The following is a 15613-nucleotide window of genomic DNA, read 5'->3' on the forward strand; positions in this document are numbered from 1 at the left end:
AATTTCATTTCTTCATCACATCATTCTATAATTATGTCCTTTGGTTTAGACATGAACGTTTAACATCTTGGGGCTTTTTTCAGCCATGCAACTCCCGTGTTGCTCTAGTAAATACCACTTAGAAACCCAGCTCAAGGAGAGCCTTAGAGGTCCTTCAGTGAGCACTCTTATAGCGAGAAAAGAGCAAACAGATGCTCAAGAGGAAAGGCCTTTAGCCCAAGGGAACAGAGTAGCGTGACTTCAGAGCTCAGACTGGAATCCAAGTCTCCTGAAATTTAGCTCAGCCCTGCCTCTCTGCTTAGCCACACCCACAGGACACATTGCTACCTGATTTCAATTTACCCCTCTTTCCATGCTCCTTGGCTCCAGGGTTCAGCCACAATTCCTCCTGTCTGACAAATTTTACTAAATCAGCTTATTTTCTGCTTTCATCAGATTTGTTCCCTGGGCACACACTCTCATCCAGTGCCATGAAAAAAATCAAGAATTCCTGGAAGACACCCAGAGCTGGCTCAGAACTCATCCCGCCTCCTTTTTCAATGACCTCCCCTGTACTCGAGCCAGCAATGCTTGATCGGCTTCCCAAAGCCCACTCAGCAGGTTGTTTGGACTGCTCTCTGCCATTCCTCTCCAGCTCCCCAAATCCCTCTGGAGGAGATGTGAAAGGAGATTCAGCTAGGCACAGAGACATGCTCTCATTCCTGATGGAAACCCAAACATGCCAAAGATGTCAAATCTCTTAATTTCATTGGTTTGATGCCATCCCTGACAACTTCTTAATGGTCGACAATATTATTTATATATTTATCTGGAGAAATAAACAGGTCATGGCTTATAAGAATGTTTTTTTTTGAAAAAGAAGAGAAATAAGAGGATATTTTACCTATGAATATCAAAATATTATGAAGGCTCAAGAAGACAGCAGGTAATGAGTTTGAGCAGAAAGTGTGCTCACTGTTAAGATCTGGATACATCCCGGCATGAAGTCTAACTGTGGAATCATCAATCTGGAATATTTTACATGGGGACTGTAATGCAGCTGACACGTGGTGTCTGCCTCGGATTCCAATCTTCCTAGCTAAGTCCCAGGTGAAGGGGCTACAGGCAGCAGGACTCTGGGACACAAGACAAAACAGGGAGGGCTCTTTGGGGGCTCCTGGTACACAGTGGCTAAGAAAGGCCTTCTCTCCTTGTTTAAGAAACATTGCCTGGTTCTAATGCAATGAGGACCACATGGAATGCCACAGTGCCCTGGCACCTTGCAGCTCAGCTTCTGAAGATGAGATGGGTCCTTTCCACTGACTTAATGCGCTCTCAGAGGGAGTAGCACAGTCAGGCCCCCAAAAGTCTTTATGGAGGATGTGTTGGGACGTTAAGGAGAAGAAGGTGAGAGGATTATTCAAGAACTGGAATGATAACCACCACTGCCTCACGCCCCACCCCAGAGACTCCTAGAGATAAGGGGCTGGAATGTTCTGATTATGGAGGTGGTGGCAGAAGTGAGTTATATCTTTATGTGGGCCCACTGTACCCACAGGCTAGGGAATCCTGGTGAGACTGGAGTTACAGGAGAATTCATTACAAAGGAAGGAGCCCACATCACCTCTATCACCAAGTATAACACTTAGAGATAGAGTTGGTGAATCATAACCATCATCTTACTACGTACTTTGTACTCACATTGTCTACTAGTATTCTTTGATTCAGATAGTTCATTCTTATAGTTTCTTCTAAGGAAAAAAATAAATATTCATAACACTATAAAATAATAAAATGTAAGAAAAACCCAAAAGTCATCAAAACTGGGTTATCAGTTTCCTAGGGCTGCCATAACAGAGTACCACAGACTAGGTGGCTTAAAGCAACAGATATTTATTCTCTCATAGTTCTGGAAGTTAAGTCTGAAATCAAGGTGTTGGCAGGGCCATGGTCCCTTTGAGTCTCTAAGTAGAATCCTTCCTTGTCTCTTCCTAGCTTCTGGTGGTGGCTGTCAGTCCTTGGTGTTCCTTGGCTTACGGCTGCATCACTCCCATCTCCGCCTCCATGGTCACATAGCCTTCTTCTCTGTGTGTCTCTGTCTTTATATGGCATTTTCCTCTTATACGGACACTAGCATATTGGATTAGGACTCACCCTGATGACTTCATCTTAACTTGATTATATCTGCAAAGACCCTATTTCCAAATAAGTTTACATTCGCAGGTACTGGAAGTTAGGATTTCAACATATCTTTTGGGAGGACACAGTTTAACCCATAGCAAGTATACTGTGATACATTTACGTATGATGGAATACAATGTAGCTATCAAAAATAGGACTATGAAATCAATCTACGCTGTTAGAAGTCAGGACAGAAGGACAGTGGTTACCCTTGGGGAAGAGAGGCCACAGGCAAGAGCCATTTGGAGGGTTTTGGGGGTGTTAGTAATATTCTTCTTCTTGATCTAGTAGCTGGTTACATGCATGTGTTCAGTTGGTAAAAATTCATCCAGCTGTACACTTATGAAATGTACACATTTCTGAATGTACAATATATTTCAATGAAAAGTTAATTAGGACATAGTGCTGTAAAAGTATATTGACTGACATGGAAAGATAGTCATGATACATTACTGAATGGAAAAACATCAGGTAACAAAACCATATTGCAATATGATTCCATTTGTAGGGGAAATGTATGCATCATCTAGAGAAGAAAATGTCTGGAAGGGCAGAGGAAATTGCTAACACTCAACTCAGAGTGGAAAGAAAATACAAGTGTTTTCCCCCTCATTTCCACTACTTGTATTTTCTGATTTTTTTATTGAAGCTATATTATTTGTATAATCCTTTAAATTTCATAAATGAGAAAAGGGTGAATTAATTACAACAAATAGGAGATTCACCTATTAGGGGAAATCATTAATTTAGATCTTTATTTCACACTATATTCCAAAATGCAATAAGGAAGGATTAAAGAGTTGAATTCAAAGAATTAAAAACTGAAAGAAAACACTGATAAAAATTTATGAGATTCATGAGATCTCAGAGTAGTAAAGCCTTTACTAAGCAAAAAACAAAAAGGTAATAGATGAACCCCAAAGGCAATGGATAGAATTTTTTACATTAAAACATTTGAAAGTCAGAAAAACCATAAACAAAACTAAAAGATAAATGTCAAACTAGGAAAATTATTTATGGCAAATATTGCAAACAAAAGGTCAAGATCCTTAGTATATGAAATACTGTTACTTTGTAATAAGGAAAAAGCTGGTACCTCGAAAGAATAATGGGCAAAATATACAAATAGGCAATTCACAAAAAGAAATGCAAATAACAATGAAATGTATTTTAAAGGGCTTACTCTCACCAGTAATCCAAGAAATTTCATCTAAAAACAATGGAATAAAATTTTGCCTATCAAATTAGCCAAGATCACAAAATGTAAAAATGGAAATTGGATCAGTAGCATAATTTAAGAATTCAAATCAACACTCTCACTTTGGGAATATCTTAAGCTTTCTCTTAATCTTCAGCCTTTACTGCATTCTGCCCAGAGTTGCTTTATAATAAACGTGAGTTGATCCAGTTGATTTCACACAACCATATTTCCCCCTTCTGATTTTTAATCTGCCTGACATTTGCTTGAATTTCAGCCAGGAGAACAGCCACAGGCACAGGGCCAAGAAGATGATGTCATTCCACAGAAAGTCAAGTGTCAGAGTTCCGTGCTCCTTGTATGTGTAGAGAAAGGCACAGGAGAAGGCTGAACTCAAATTAAATGTAAAAATGTGTAATTAATCTTTTGCATGGTTTATTGAATAAGTTACAAAACTGCCTTGCATTCAGACCATTTTCAAGTTGTGTGTGTGTGTGTGGTGTGTGTGTGTGTGTAGACGGTTGTGCAGGGGCGTGGGGGGAGGTGGAAGACAAGTGATATGCATGGCAAACCCCTGGAAGCACTTTTATCACTGCCAAAAGTCAGACTATAGTGATATAGCTCATCTAATGAAACTGCTCTCAATGTTGATTAACCAAAAGGCGGGGGAGGGCTGAAAGGTGTGAATATTGAGACAAAGGACTAGGACTTCCTGTAATTTAGGTAAAGTAGAGCAGAAGCCATCACTTGGAAGGAAGGGTCTGAGAAGAGTTGAAGCTGCCCAGACAGAAATGCCACTTTGTATGGCAGCACTTAACCTCCTCATCAGCTTTTTACCTGTTGATGAAGTCACCTCATCCATGTTCAGGTGTCTCCAGACTCTACGCTCACCTGCACCTGCTCGTGCTCTCTCTCTCTCTCCCCACATCAAATACTATTCTCAAGAGTAAAGAATACATTATGTGTGTGTGTGTGTGTGTGTGTAGTGTTTAATTAGGCATAGTATGTGAAGTATATATTTCCCATGTTTTTAAGTGTTGTCTGTGATCACAAAAGTAACATGTGTTGTTGTTAAAAAAAAAACAAACCTCAAACCATACTGAGTATAGAAAATGAAAATTCTCACACTTACCTTTATCCCTAATCCCATTATTAGCAGTTTGGTGTGGGTATTTTCCTAAAAACAGAGTATCTTAAAACAACCTTATATAAAATTTATTAATGTGATACTAGCATATGTCAACGTATACTTTAAATACACAAATAGAGACAATCAACTATAAAGTCACAAATGTTCAAAATACCCACCTCAGGACCAGAGGCTGTTACTGGTGTAACAGTCTACTAGTGGATGTGGTTCCTTAGAAGACTCTCTGTGTATGTATTAAAGAAACCAGGCAGAATAATCTGTGCTTTGGTAGAATTCCAAGCTCAGACTATTTTCCGTGGGGAGATTGTCTCCTGGAACCCATGAGGAAAAGACAAAAATGCAGCTACTCTGCATCTCGGTCATGCTCAGGCAGGAAATAGGTGAGCCTTGCCCTGCAAGAGGATGGAACTCCTCGGAGTAGGTGGCAGGAGGCGTGGAGAGGCCGTATGGAAGGTCCAGCAGTGGAAGTGAACTGCCCTGGTCTTAGAGAGACAAGATGGTTGTGAGGCCAGACCCTGCTTCTTCTTTTCTGATTGACAATGGGGACAGCTGTGAGCAAAGGCTTGGCAGTGTGTTGGAGCCCCAAGTTCCAGGCAGCAGGCCTCAGTGCCACTTCTAGCCAGGAAAGCAACTAGAACTGGCCCTAAGCACCCAGTAAAGGGGAGAGATGCATTCTGGTATCGGAGGCAACAGCGGGGAAGAGAGGTTTCTGCTTACCGTCTCTCAGTTTTGTGGTTTAAGCCGTGACAGTCACAGAACTCAGCTACACACCCCGGTGGAACCAGGTCAGGGAACGGTGTGAAGTCCTCCAGCCTCAAGCTGAGTTCTGATCCCATTAGCTAGACAAGAGCACACAGAACTGGGCTATGGATACCAAAGAGTATCCAAAGCTCCCTGACTCCCTGCACCATCCTCCTACATCAAGAGCTTCCCTGTAACTTTTCCCCAATTTGCCAGGCTGCTGGATGAGACTGTCCAGGGTGTCTCCTACACAAACTACCCAGACAAGAAGGCATGCAGAGGCCGAAGCCCTGCCCACACACCTTGTGCCAAGCTGATGGTCTTCCTGTGGCCTGAGTCCACCCAGAGGAAGGGGTGCCTTTAGACAAATGAAATGCTAGCAGTGGCCCAGAGTCTGTCTACTGGATCAACACTTGGTCCTTAAAAGTCTTCGCTTTATCAATTCAGCATGCCAGTTGATCATTTGCATCCAACTTTGTATTCCTCCATTCTACATTCTGTTGGGTAAAGAGGCTCCAGGACTAGGCTGGAAGGCTAACATGCTGGGCTCAAATTTCTACCCTGCTGTTGTCTGTGTGGTGGTGTACAGCTTGCCTACCTTCTCTGGGATTCGGCTTTGCCAAAATCTCTAAGAATCTCTAAGATCCCTTCAAGCTCTAAAATTACATGATTCCTTTGGGCATCAGGTTTGAGAGATTTCCACGTGGTCAAATTTGCTCCAACTAGTCAGATGATCTCCTTGGGCTTTGAGATCACGGCCCCCACCCCTGAGTGGCTGCCGGGAGAAGCTGGAAAGCGCACCTTTGTTAAGCTGACCACACTCTCACTGAAGCCAGCCACCCTCACTTCCACATCCTTCAGACCCTGGTGCATGTCCCTGAAGATGTCCTGTGGTTGCCGTGAGATCCCATCCCACTCCATCCCCCAGAACTTCCAGTGGTAGCACTTAAGCTTCTTTTGTAGCTGGAAGAAGATTTGAGTAGATTTCTGGTTCTTCAAAGACCTGCTTGATGTGGGTGGCCTGCTGCTTGTCTGCACTGCTGGCAAGTTTCAACTACTCATCAGCGTTGTCCTCTGGGATGTTTGTACAACCTCGATCTGTTATGTAAGCTTCAGGTCTTCTGGTGCAGGAGAGCGATAGCAGCCTTTGTATGCTGAACATCTCGTATTCCATCCATGGAATCCGTTGGATGCTGCCATCAATGCGAGTGGAAGTCTGGGCAAGGCTACTTACTTCCAACTACTCCATTCATTCTTGGTTGAAATGCAGCAGCAACACAAGCTATTTCCGTCACAGTTAAGCTGGTAGAAGCATCAGTCATAGCTAGAGACTTGGGCTGGCCTGACTATACCAACTGCCGTCTTCTGGCCAGATTTCCTATTCCTATTGATTTGGTGACTTCCCCTTGCGGTCTCTGGCTTGCCCCACCTACTATGAAAATTCATCTTCTTTTATCTTGGATGGCAGTTGGATCTGCTGTAGGACTCATTCAGAGCTGTGGGGTGGGTGGAGACACCATCAGTCTTAGCACATGCGTTCTTGCTTTCCAGATCCATTTCAGGCTCGGGTCTACCTGAATTTGCTGCACATCGTGTGGAGACACGGATGACCTCCTGTGCTGGTGTTGAAAGAGATGCTTCAAGCCTTGGCCAATCATATTATTGTTCTCCAAAGCATTATGGGTCATTTTAACAATGTGTGCTCTGATTCTGTCTGCTTTCTGGCCTCTGCATCTGCAAAGTAGTAAATGTGGCATTTTCTACTTTGACAATTTCTTGATGCTATTTTTCCTTTCTCTCTCTTCCCTCATTAAGGAAGGTTTGCAGCTAAGTCACCCTTCCCTGACCTGGGACATTGTACCAATGGTCCAGCCCCTCCACCCTGCCTCCCAAAACATACCTTTTGGTTCTTTACAACACATTGTATCTTTGATGCTGACTGTCAGTCACCATGAAAACTTTCACCTGACTCAATGAAACAACAAGTACTCTTTTGCTAATGACTTAGCTGCGTGATTGGGTGACTAAACTATACTTGGAGGCAGTAGCAGGAAATGACAAGCTACGCTACTTGCAAAATTCTTTGGATCTGTTTTTGATTCCGTGCAAGGGATGTGGTAAAGTAGTGGAAACTGAACTAAATATAGGTCCAGCTCTGGCTCTGCCACTAATTAGCTGTGTGGCCTTGAAAATGCTACTTTACCTTTCAGGTCTCAATTTCCTCACTCATTCAAAAATATCATTTGAGTATCCCAATGTGCCAGGTGCTGTGTTTATCACAGGTAAAGAGAACATGGTCCAGATCCCTTTGTTGGTGTGTAACACAAAGAAAGAAAGAAAGAAAAGTAAGAAAGATAAGAAAAGGAAGGAATGAAGAAAGAGAGGAAAAGATGGTAGAGAGGATGGGGTGCAGGGTGGAGAGATAAATTAGAAGTTTGGAATTAACATATACACACTACTATATATAAAACAGATAAACATCAAGGACCTACTGTATATCACAAGATATCCTGTACTGTATATCTTGTGATAACCTATAATGGTAAAGAATCTGAAAAAGAATAAATATTATATATATATTATATATATATATATATTATTGTTGTATACTTGAAACTAACACAACATTGTAAATTAACTATACTTCAGTTTTTTTTAAAGGTCAAAAAAGGGAGCAATAATCACAAATTATAATATAAAACTGAGTATTTTTCAGCTTTTTCTTTATCCATAGAACTATTTACTCAAAGAAAATCTACCAAGGCAGCCCATGAGCTGACCTGGTTGATCTCCACCTCTCTCATACATGGCACTCTGCCCTTGTTCAGCCCATGCCTGCCTTCTCATTCCTTCTGGATCATGCTAAACCCTCTCCCACCTCAGAGTCTTGGCATTTGCTGCTCCTCTGCTTATAACACTGCCCCTACATTCTCAGATGGCCTGATCCTTCGTTTCCTTCATATCTTTGCCTAAATTTCACCTGAGAAAAGACATCTCTGTTAAAACTATCTAAAATAATTCTGTGTCTTCCAGTGCCCTTCCTACCTTACCCTGCCTTGTTTTGCTTTTCTTTGTTTTTCTGGGGTTTTTTTACATTTAATTCTAGAAATTATATACTCATTCTTTGTCTCACAAATGTAAATTTCATGACAAGGAGTTTGTCTTATTAATTTCTAAGTTCTTAGCTACTAGTACAAGGCCTGGGGCAGAGTAGGAGCTCAATTAATACTTGTAAAAAGAACATGGGGAGAAAAAACTAATGTGGAGTTGGTTTTGTTGAAACATTAGGGAAGGAACTAAGTCCTACACCATCCTTTCCCTCCCGATGTAGCCCGTGAGGACACTTCCAGGTCTAACACCGTAGGATTTCATGAATCCATTCATCAGGAAAGAGGTCTCATGTGTTAAACTTTATTCATTATTCTTTTTTTTTTTAATTCCAAAATTTGTACTTTGTTCTAAGAATTATGCTAGTAGTACAAATAGCATTATCTATCCTGTCTTGCAGTTCATGGTCTACCTATGAAAACAAATTAATCACAATTATAATATGACAGATGAGCTGGGAAGACAGAGTAGCTGTATGCAGGGCACCTCAAATTCCTCATCTATAAAAGGCATATTTACTTCTTGACTTCAAATTTTGTTATAAGAATGAAATGAGAAAATGGATATGAAATTGCTTGAAATACTGCATAACATCTTCAAATGTCCAGTATTGGTATGGTTATTTAAGATCAGATAGGACTTCAGCAAAATGGTAGAGTAAGGAACTCCAAAAAGTACGTCCCTCCATGAAAGCAATGAAAAAAACGTCAAAAACTGTAAGAATCAGTTTTGATAGGAATCTGGAAATTAACCAAAGGCTTGCAATAACACGGGGAGCACTCATTCAAGAAAAACAGCTAAATTTATGTTAGAATGGTTAGCTTTGTGGTGTTTTAACTTACCCTAGTCCAACCACTCACTCCCCAGCTCAGTAACAGCCTTGAAAATAACGGTCCCCATTCTCAATACCAGAGAGAGAAGAACAAACCCCATTCACAAAGAATTGTCATTATTTGACCTACTAGTGACTCCTTGGAAGACTGCTTGAAAGGCTATCTTCATCTCACTTGACTCAAAACACAACTAGTACTAAAGCCACTACCCAGGAACATTTGTCAAAAACAATTACAAGGAAATATTTTAGCCACGGCTGCCTGAGGCAATGGATAACAGCTGGGCAAACAACAGACTAACCTGGAAGCTTGAAAAGAAAGAGTAAGGAATGAAGAACTTTGAAGAGCTCCTAAACATTTCTGGGAGTATAGAAGGCTACATACATGCCCAGAGCTGTGTACCTGCTCAAGAAAGACCCAAGAAGCCCTACACTCTCATTATTGGCAGACCTTGAGACTCTGCACAAGCATAACAACGTGAAGCTTAGGACAGAGCTGTAAACTTCCAGACTAGATGCTAAATGTATGCCTCAACATTCACAGAGAGCCTGTTGGCAAAAGCTGTAAGAATTTTTGGTTCCAGGTGTTTAAGGAAATCTCTGTCCAAATCATTAGGTAACCAATAAATGAACAGACCAGAAACATCAGTAGCCATACATGGCAAAGAATACAGACTTTACAGAATTAGTTCAGAAAAGCCACTAAAAAACAAAGACCAAAAGTACAGCAAGCAGCAACAACAACAAATCCTAGGGAGGGAGGAGAATCTGATTTCCAGAGTTGCCCACATAATATCCAAAAAGTGCAGTTTTCAACAAAATATTACAAAGGATATGAAGAAACAATACACAGTGAAATATAAAAGCAATCAGTAGAAACTATACCTGAGGAAGTCCAGATGTTGGACTTACTAAACAAAGATTTTAAATCAGCTGTTTAAAAATATGTTCAAAGGAAACCATAGAGAAAGAACTAAAGAAACTAAGGAGAGTGTCTCATCAAATAGAGAATATTCTGGATTTGAAAAGTACAATAACTGAAATGAAAAATTCAATAGAGTAGCTCAGCAGCAGATTCAAACAGGCATGAAAAGAATCATCAGGCTTGAAGAAAGTTGATTGAAGTTATCCAGTTTTAGAAAAAAAGAGGAAAAAAAAATGAACAGAGCCTAAGAGACCTGTGAAACACCATTAAGTATATCAACATATGTACAAATGGGACTCCCAGAGGACAGGAGTGAGAGAAAGGGAATGGAAGAACACTTAAAGAAATAATGGTCAAAATCTTCCTGAATTTGATTTTTCAAAATTAAAAAAAAATTAATCTACACATTCAAGAAGCTCAAGAAACTCCAAGTGGAATCAATTCAAAGAGATTTACACAGAGTTGCATTACAATCAAACAGTTGAAAGTCAAAGAGACAATCTTGAAAACCACAACAGAGAAGTGACCCATGTACAAGGGATAATCAATAAGATTAACAGTTGATTTACCACCAGAAACTATGTAGGAATATCATATCCAAAGTGCTGAAAGAAAAAAATGAACAAAAATTAATACAACATATCCAGACTTATAGGATGCAGTAAAAGTACTGTGGAGAGGGAAATTTATAGCTATAAATACCTACTTCAAAAGTAATAAAATCAATATCCTAATCTTTCAAGTTAAGAGACTTGGAAAAAAAGAGCAAACTAAACTCACAGCAAGAAAAAGGAAATGATATTTTAATGGAAATACACAAAATAGAGAATAGAAAAATACAGAGAATCAATGAAATGAAAAGTTGGTTATTTCAAAAGATCAACAAAATTGAGAAAACTTTAGCTACCCTGAAGAGAGAAAAGTACTAAAATCATGAATGAAATGACTAAAATTAGTAAAAGCAGGAATGTAAAGTACTAAAAACCACAATTACCAAAACTGACCCAAGAAGAAATAGAAAATCTGAATAGACCTAAAACAAGTATAGAGATTGATTTAGTCATCAATAAGTTACAACAATGAAAAGCCCAGAACCAGATGGCTTCACCTGTGAATTCTATCAGATGTTTAAAGAAGAATGAACACAAATCCTTCTCAAACTCTTATAAAAAAGAGAAGAGTAATGAAAACTTCCTAACTCATTCTATAAGAACAGTATTACCCTGATATAAAAACCAAAGGTATCTTAAGAAAGGAAAATCATAGATCAATATCCCTTATGAATATAGACATTAAAATCCTCAACAAAATACAAGCAAACCAAATCCAGCAACATAGAAAAAGGATTACACACCATGACACAGTGGAATTTATCCCTGGAATGCTGACTCAATATATGAAAATCGACAAATAAAATAGACCATATTAATAGAATAAAAGGCAAAAACCACATGATAATATCAACTGATACAGAAAAAAATCTGACAAAACCCAACACTCTTTCATCATAAAAATGTTCAACAAACTAGGAATAGAGGCAACTTCCTCCACCTTATAAAGGACATCTATGAAAAACTAACATCACACTTAATGGTAAAAGACTAAAGCTTTCACTCTAAGATAAGGAACAAGACAGAGATATCTATTCTCACACTTCTATTCAACATTGTACCAGAAGTTTTAGCCAGGGCAATAAGTAAAGAAAAAAAAAAAAAAAAGAAAGAAAAAAAATTCCAAAATAAAATTAAGAAAACAACTGTATTTACAATAGCATCAAAAAGATAAAATCCTTAGGAGTAAATTTAATCAAGATAGTGAAATACTTACACGTTGAAAACTACAAAACATTGTTGAAAGAAATTAAAGAAGACCTAAATAAGTGGAAAGATGTCCCATGTTAATAGATTGGAAGACAATATTATTAAGATGGCAATACTTCCCAAAGGTCTACAGATTCAATGTAATCCCTATCAAATTCCAAATGCCTTATTTTAGTAATGCACCATTATTGTAGCAAAGGCTAAGACAACATATACCCAAGAGAAATGAAAATATTTGTTCATTCATTAACTTGTACACGAATGTTCATAGCAGCATTATTCGCAGTAACCAAAAACATCCAAATGTTCATTAACTGATGAAAGTATAACAAACGATGTGGTATATCCTTACAATGGAATATTATTCAGCCATAAAAGGAAATGAAATAATTTCTCTTGCTGAAAAAGAAATACATGCTGCAACATGGGACATCTTAAAAACATTATGTTGAGTGAAAGAAGCCAGACACAAAAGACCACATATTACATTTTTAAGAAATATCCAAAAGAGGTATCCACAGGGACAGAAAGCACAATGGTAGTGGGAAATGGGGAGTGACTGCTTAATGGTTACAAGAGTTTCTTTTGAGACGCTGAAAATGTTGTAGAACTTATTACAATGGGTGGTTGCACAACTGCTGTGCAACATTGTATTGTTGCTGCCCCCAGCACTATACCCACCATCTTCATAGGTCTTCAGACTCCTGTTGCTCCTGTGAAAAAGAAGTGTTTCCATCTTTAGCTATATTTTAATTCCTATTCTAGTAACTGCCTCAGAGAAGATAGGATATGACTGTACTAAGGTCCTCTGGCTATGGGCCAAATTCCATTCAATTCAGTTCAAGTGTTTAAAGTACCTCTCTCCCCAGCTAAAGCAGAAATTAACAAAACGTTAAACCATTGGTTATTCTATTTTCTGTAGCCTTACTGCTAGGAAAATGAACATTTAGGTTCTACCACACATGCCAAGTCCTGAACTGAGCCCAGGATAAGGGTTTGTCACAGGGCATGGGCAGTAGACCAGCATTTTCATGGGGCACAAAGGCCTGCTCTGTGGAACCTTTGCAAGAAGGACTGAGACCCAGTTCAAAAGTCAGTAATTTGAGTAATCAGCAGGCAAAAGCTTCAGCAAAAGTAGTTAGTAGATTTTTTCTTTTAATCCGTGTAGTCTTTTATTCATTCAGTTTCATACTCCCTGCCTGGTAGACTTTTCAGATTAAAAAATAAAAATAAACCAAAACAAAACAAAAAACAACAGCATTCACAGTCAATATTTTACCTATGCACAGTGTCTTCGCCTGAGGTGCATTTCTGGAAATGGAGGAGACTAACTCCCAAGGGGAGAATCCAGGTTTTTCTACAGCATTCTTCTCTTCCCTCATGACCTGGTCACCCTTTGGGGCCAGATGCCATGCTTTGTCAAGGAAGGGAGCAAGTGTTCATTGAGCACCTATTATGTGCCAACACTGTACATACACTATTCACTTAATCCTCACAACAACTCTATGAGGTAGGTCCTATCATTAGTTCCTTTTCACACTGAAAAAAAAAAAAGAGGTCAATGCCCTGAAGTCACACAGGCAGTAAATGGCAGACCCAGAGTTCAAACTCATGTTTCCAGAACTTGAAATTTATGTCCCTTCCATTCTTGTGAGGCAAATGAAGTACTGATTTAGAGAAGAACAGCACTGAACATGGCCTCCCAACTCTCAGGTTTCGGGGTTGGGGGGATTAAGAGGCTTCCTGAAGTTTCATTCTGTTACCTTATTAAACATGATTTTTAATATCTGTTGTGCATCAGAATCACTAGAGGAGTATTTTCATTATACACATGCCTGGAATTCACATTCCAGGAAGATCTGGTTAGCAAGAGAATAAAATGTGTTTAGATTTTCTTGCAATTTTTAGAAACGATACCAAATAAAAATAGCAAGAGAATGAATTAAGCTCAAAGGAAATGTATCAAATAAAAAAGATTTTAATTAATCGGGGCTAAGTTATTAGCCCTTAAAGACATCAGAAGATCGCAGTAGGATGGCATTCTGGTTTTCTTGTTTGTAATCCTTGAATCAGACAAGGCTGTCTGGGTCTCCATCAACAGCTATATTCAAAGAGCTGTTCTTTATCCTGTCCTCAATTCAATTCAGTCATTTTTTTTTTTTGAATGCCTGTTCTTTGAAAGGCTACTTTTTTACAAGTCACATCAGGAAGAAAAGGTTAAATTCAACCATAAATTTAACAAGCACTTATTGACTGCTTGATGTATGCAAAGCTCCATGCCAGGCAATGCAGGTCTTGAAAGAAAGGAGAAAAGGGGAGACAGAGATCGGGAGGGCATTTCAGGAAAATCGAACAAAGTGATGGTTCCGAGAACTTCTGCAGATTTTAATTAATACAAATATGTCTATATATGTCTTATAAAACAAACAAACACACTTCTTCTAGGCCTTAGGGACTGTGCAGTAGACTGTATTATTTGTTGGTAATTATTTGTTCATACTTGTCTAGGTAGAGTACTTTGCTGACTCCACTAGCTACTAGCCCCACCCCTCCTCAGCTGACTTTGGGCTTGGTCTTAGGACTTGCTTTGGCCAATGGCATGTGAGTGGACATACTCAGTATGCCCACTTGCATGTTTTGACTCGACCTTCTGAACTCGTACTGTCCACCTGCAAACAACAGCGGCTGCTCTGTCAGTCTTGGCCCCAAAACGAGAAGACAGAGAGACCTGGATCTTTCCCACATGGTATCAAGTCCAGCACACCCCAGCAGCATCGAGCAGCTCCACAACCACAGACCCACAAGTGAAAAATAAATGTTTGGAATTTAAGCTACTAAGCTTCGAGGTACTTAGTAATGCACCATTATTGCTGCAAAGGCTGACCAATACAGCCTGTAATGGTTTACAAAGACGAGCAGCATGAAATGCTCTAGAGATACTCCCCTAGAGCCCATCTAGTATTAGTTCTCTACGACTCCTGTAACAAAGCACCATGAACTGAGTGGCTTAAAAAACAGAAACTGATTGTCTTGCAGTTTTGGAAGCTCAAGGTCTGAGATCAAGGTGTAGTTAAAATTGGTCCCTGCTGAGAGCTGTGAGGAAGATTCTGTTCTGTGTCTCTCTCTACTTCTGGTGGTTTGCTGGCAATCTGTGACAGTGTAGAAGCATCACCCCACTTTTTCTCTTCATCCTCACACGCGTTCTCTCTGTGCCCAAATGTTTTCATAAGCGTGAAATCTTTTAATAAGGACACCAGTCATATTGGATTAGGGGCCCACTCTACTGCAGTATAATTTCATCTTAACTAATTACATGTGCAATGACCCTATTTCCAATTCTGTGGTATTCTGTGGTCCTGGGAATTAGAACCTCAACATATGAATGGGGGAAGGGGGGGGCGGGCACAGTTCAATTCATAACAGTGCTTTTTTATACTTACATTCCTTAAACCAGGGGAAGACCAGAGACCAGACATCATTATGGCTTACATTCCCCCACCTTGGGTCACTGGCCCTTATTGTAATAATTCTCACTTTGAGAGGAGTGGGTTGTTGATGATATGGTATGTGTTTGAGCCTTAGGCTTACAAGGCTTGTAAGTTTCTGGAACCAGGCTGAGAATCCAAGTGTCTGGATATTAGAACATCTTTCCTATTCTATTCTCCCTTTTTAGTGGTCA

At 39.6% G+C, this 15613-nt stretch overlaps 1 pseudogene; it reads right to left on the bottom strand.

Annotated features, from left to right (window-relative positions):
• Window positions 1-5975: 5975 nt before the first annotated feature.
• Window positions 5976-7171, bottom strand: LOC132376739 (transmembrane and coiled-coil domains protein 1-like; annotated as a pseudogene).
• Between the last annotated feature and the right edge of the window lie 8442 nt (window positions 7172-15613).

Source organism: Balaenoptera ricei, chromosome 13, assembly GCF_028023285.1.
Source record: "Balaenoptera ricei isolate mBalRic1 chromosome 13, mBalRic1.hap2, whole genome shotgun sequence".
NCBI lineage: Eukaryota > Metazoa > Chordata > Mammalia > Artiodactyla > Balaenopteridae > Balaenoptera > Balaenoptera ricei.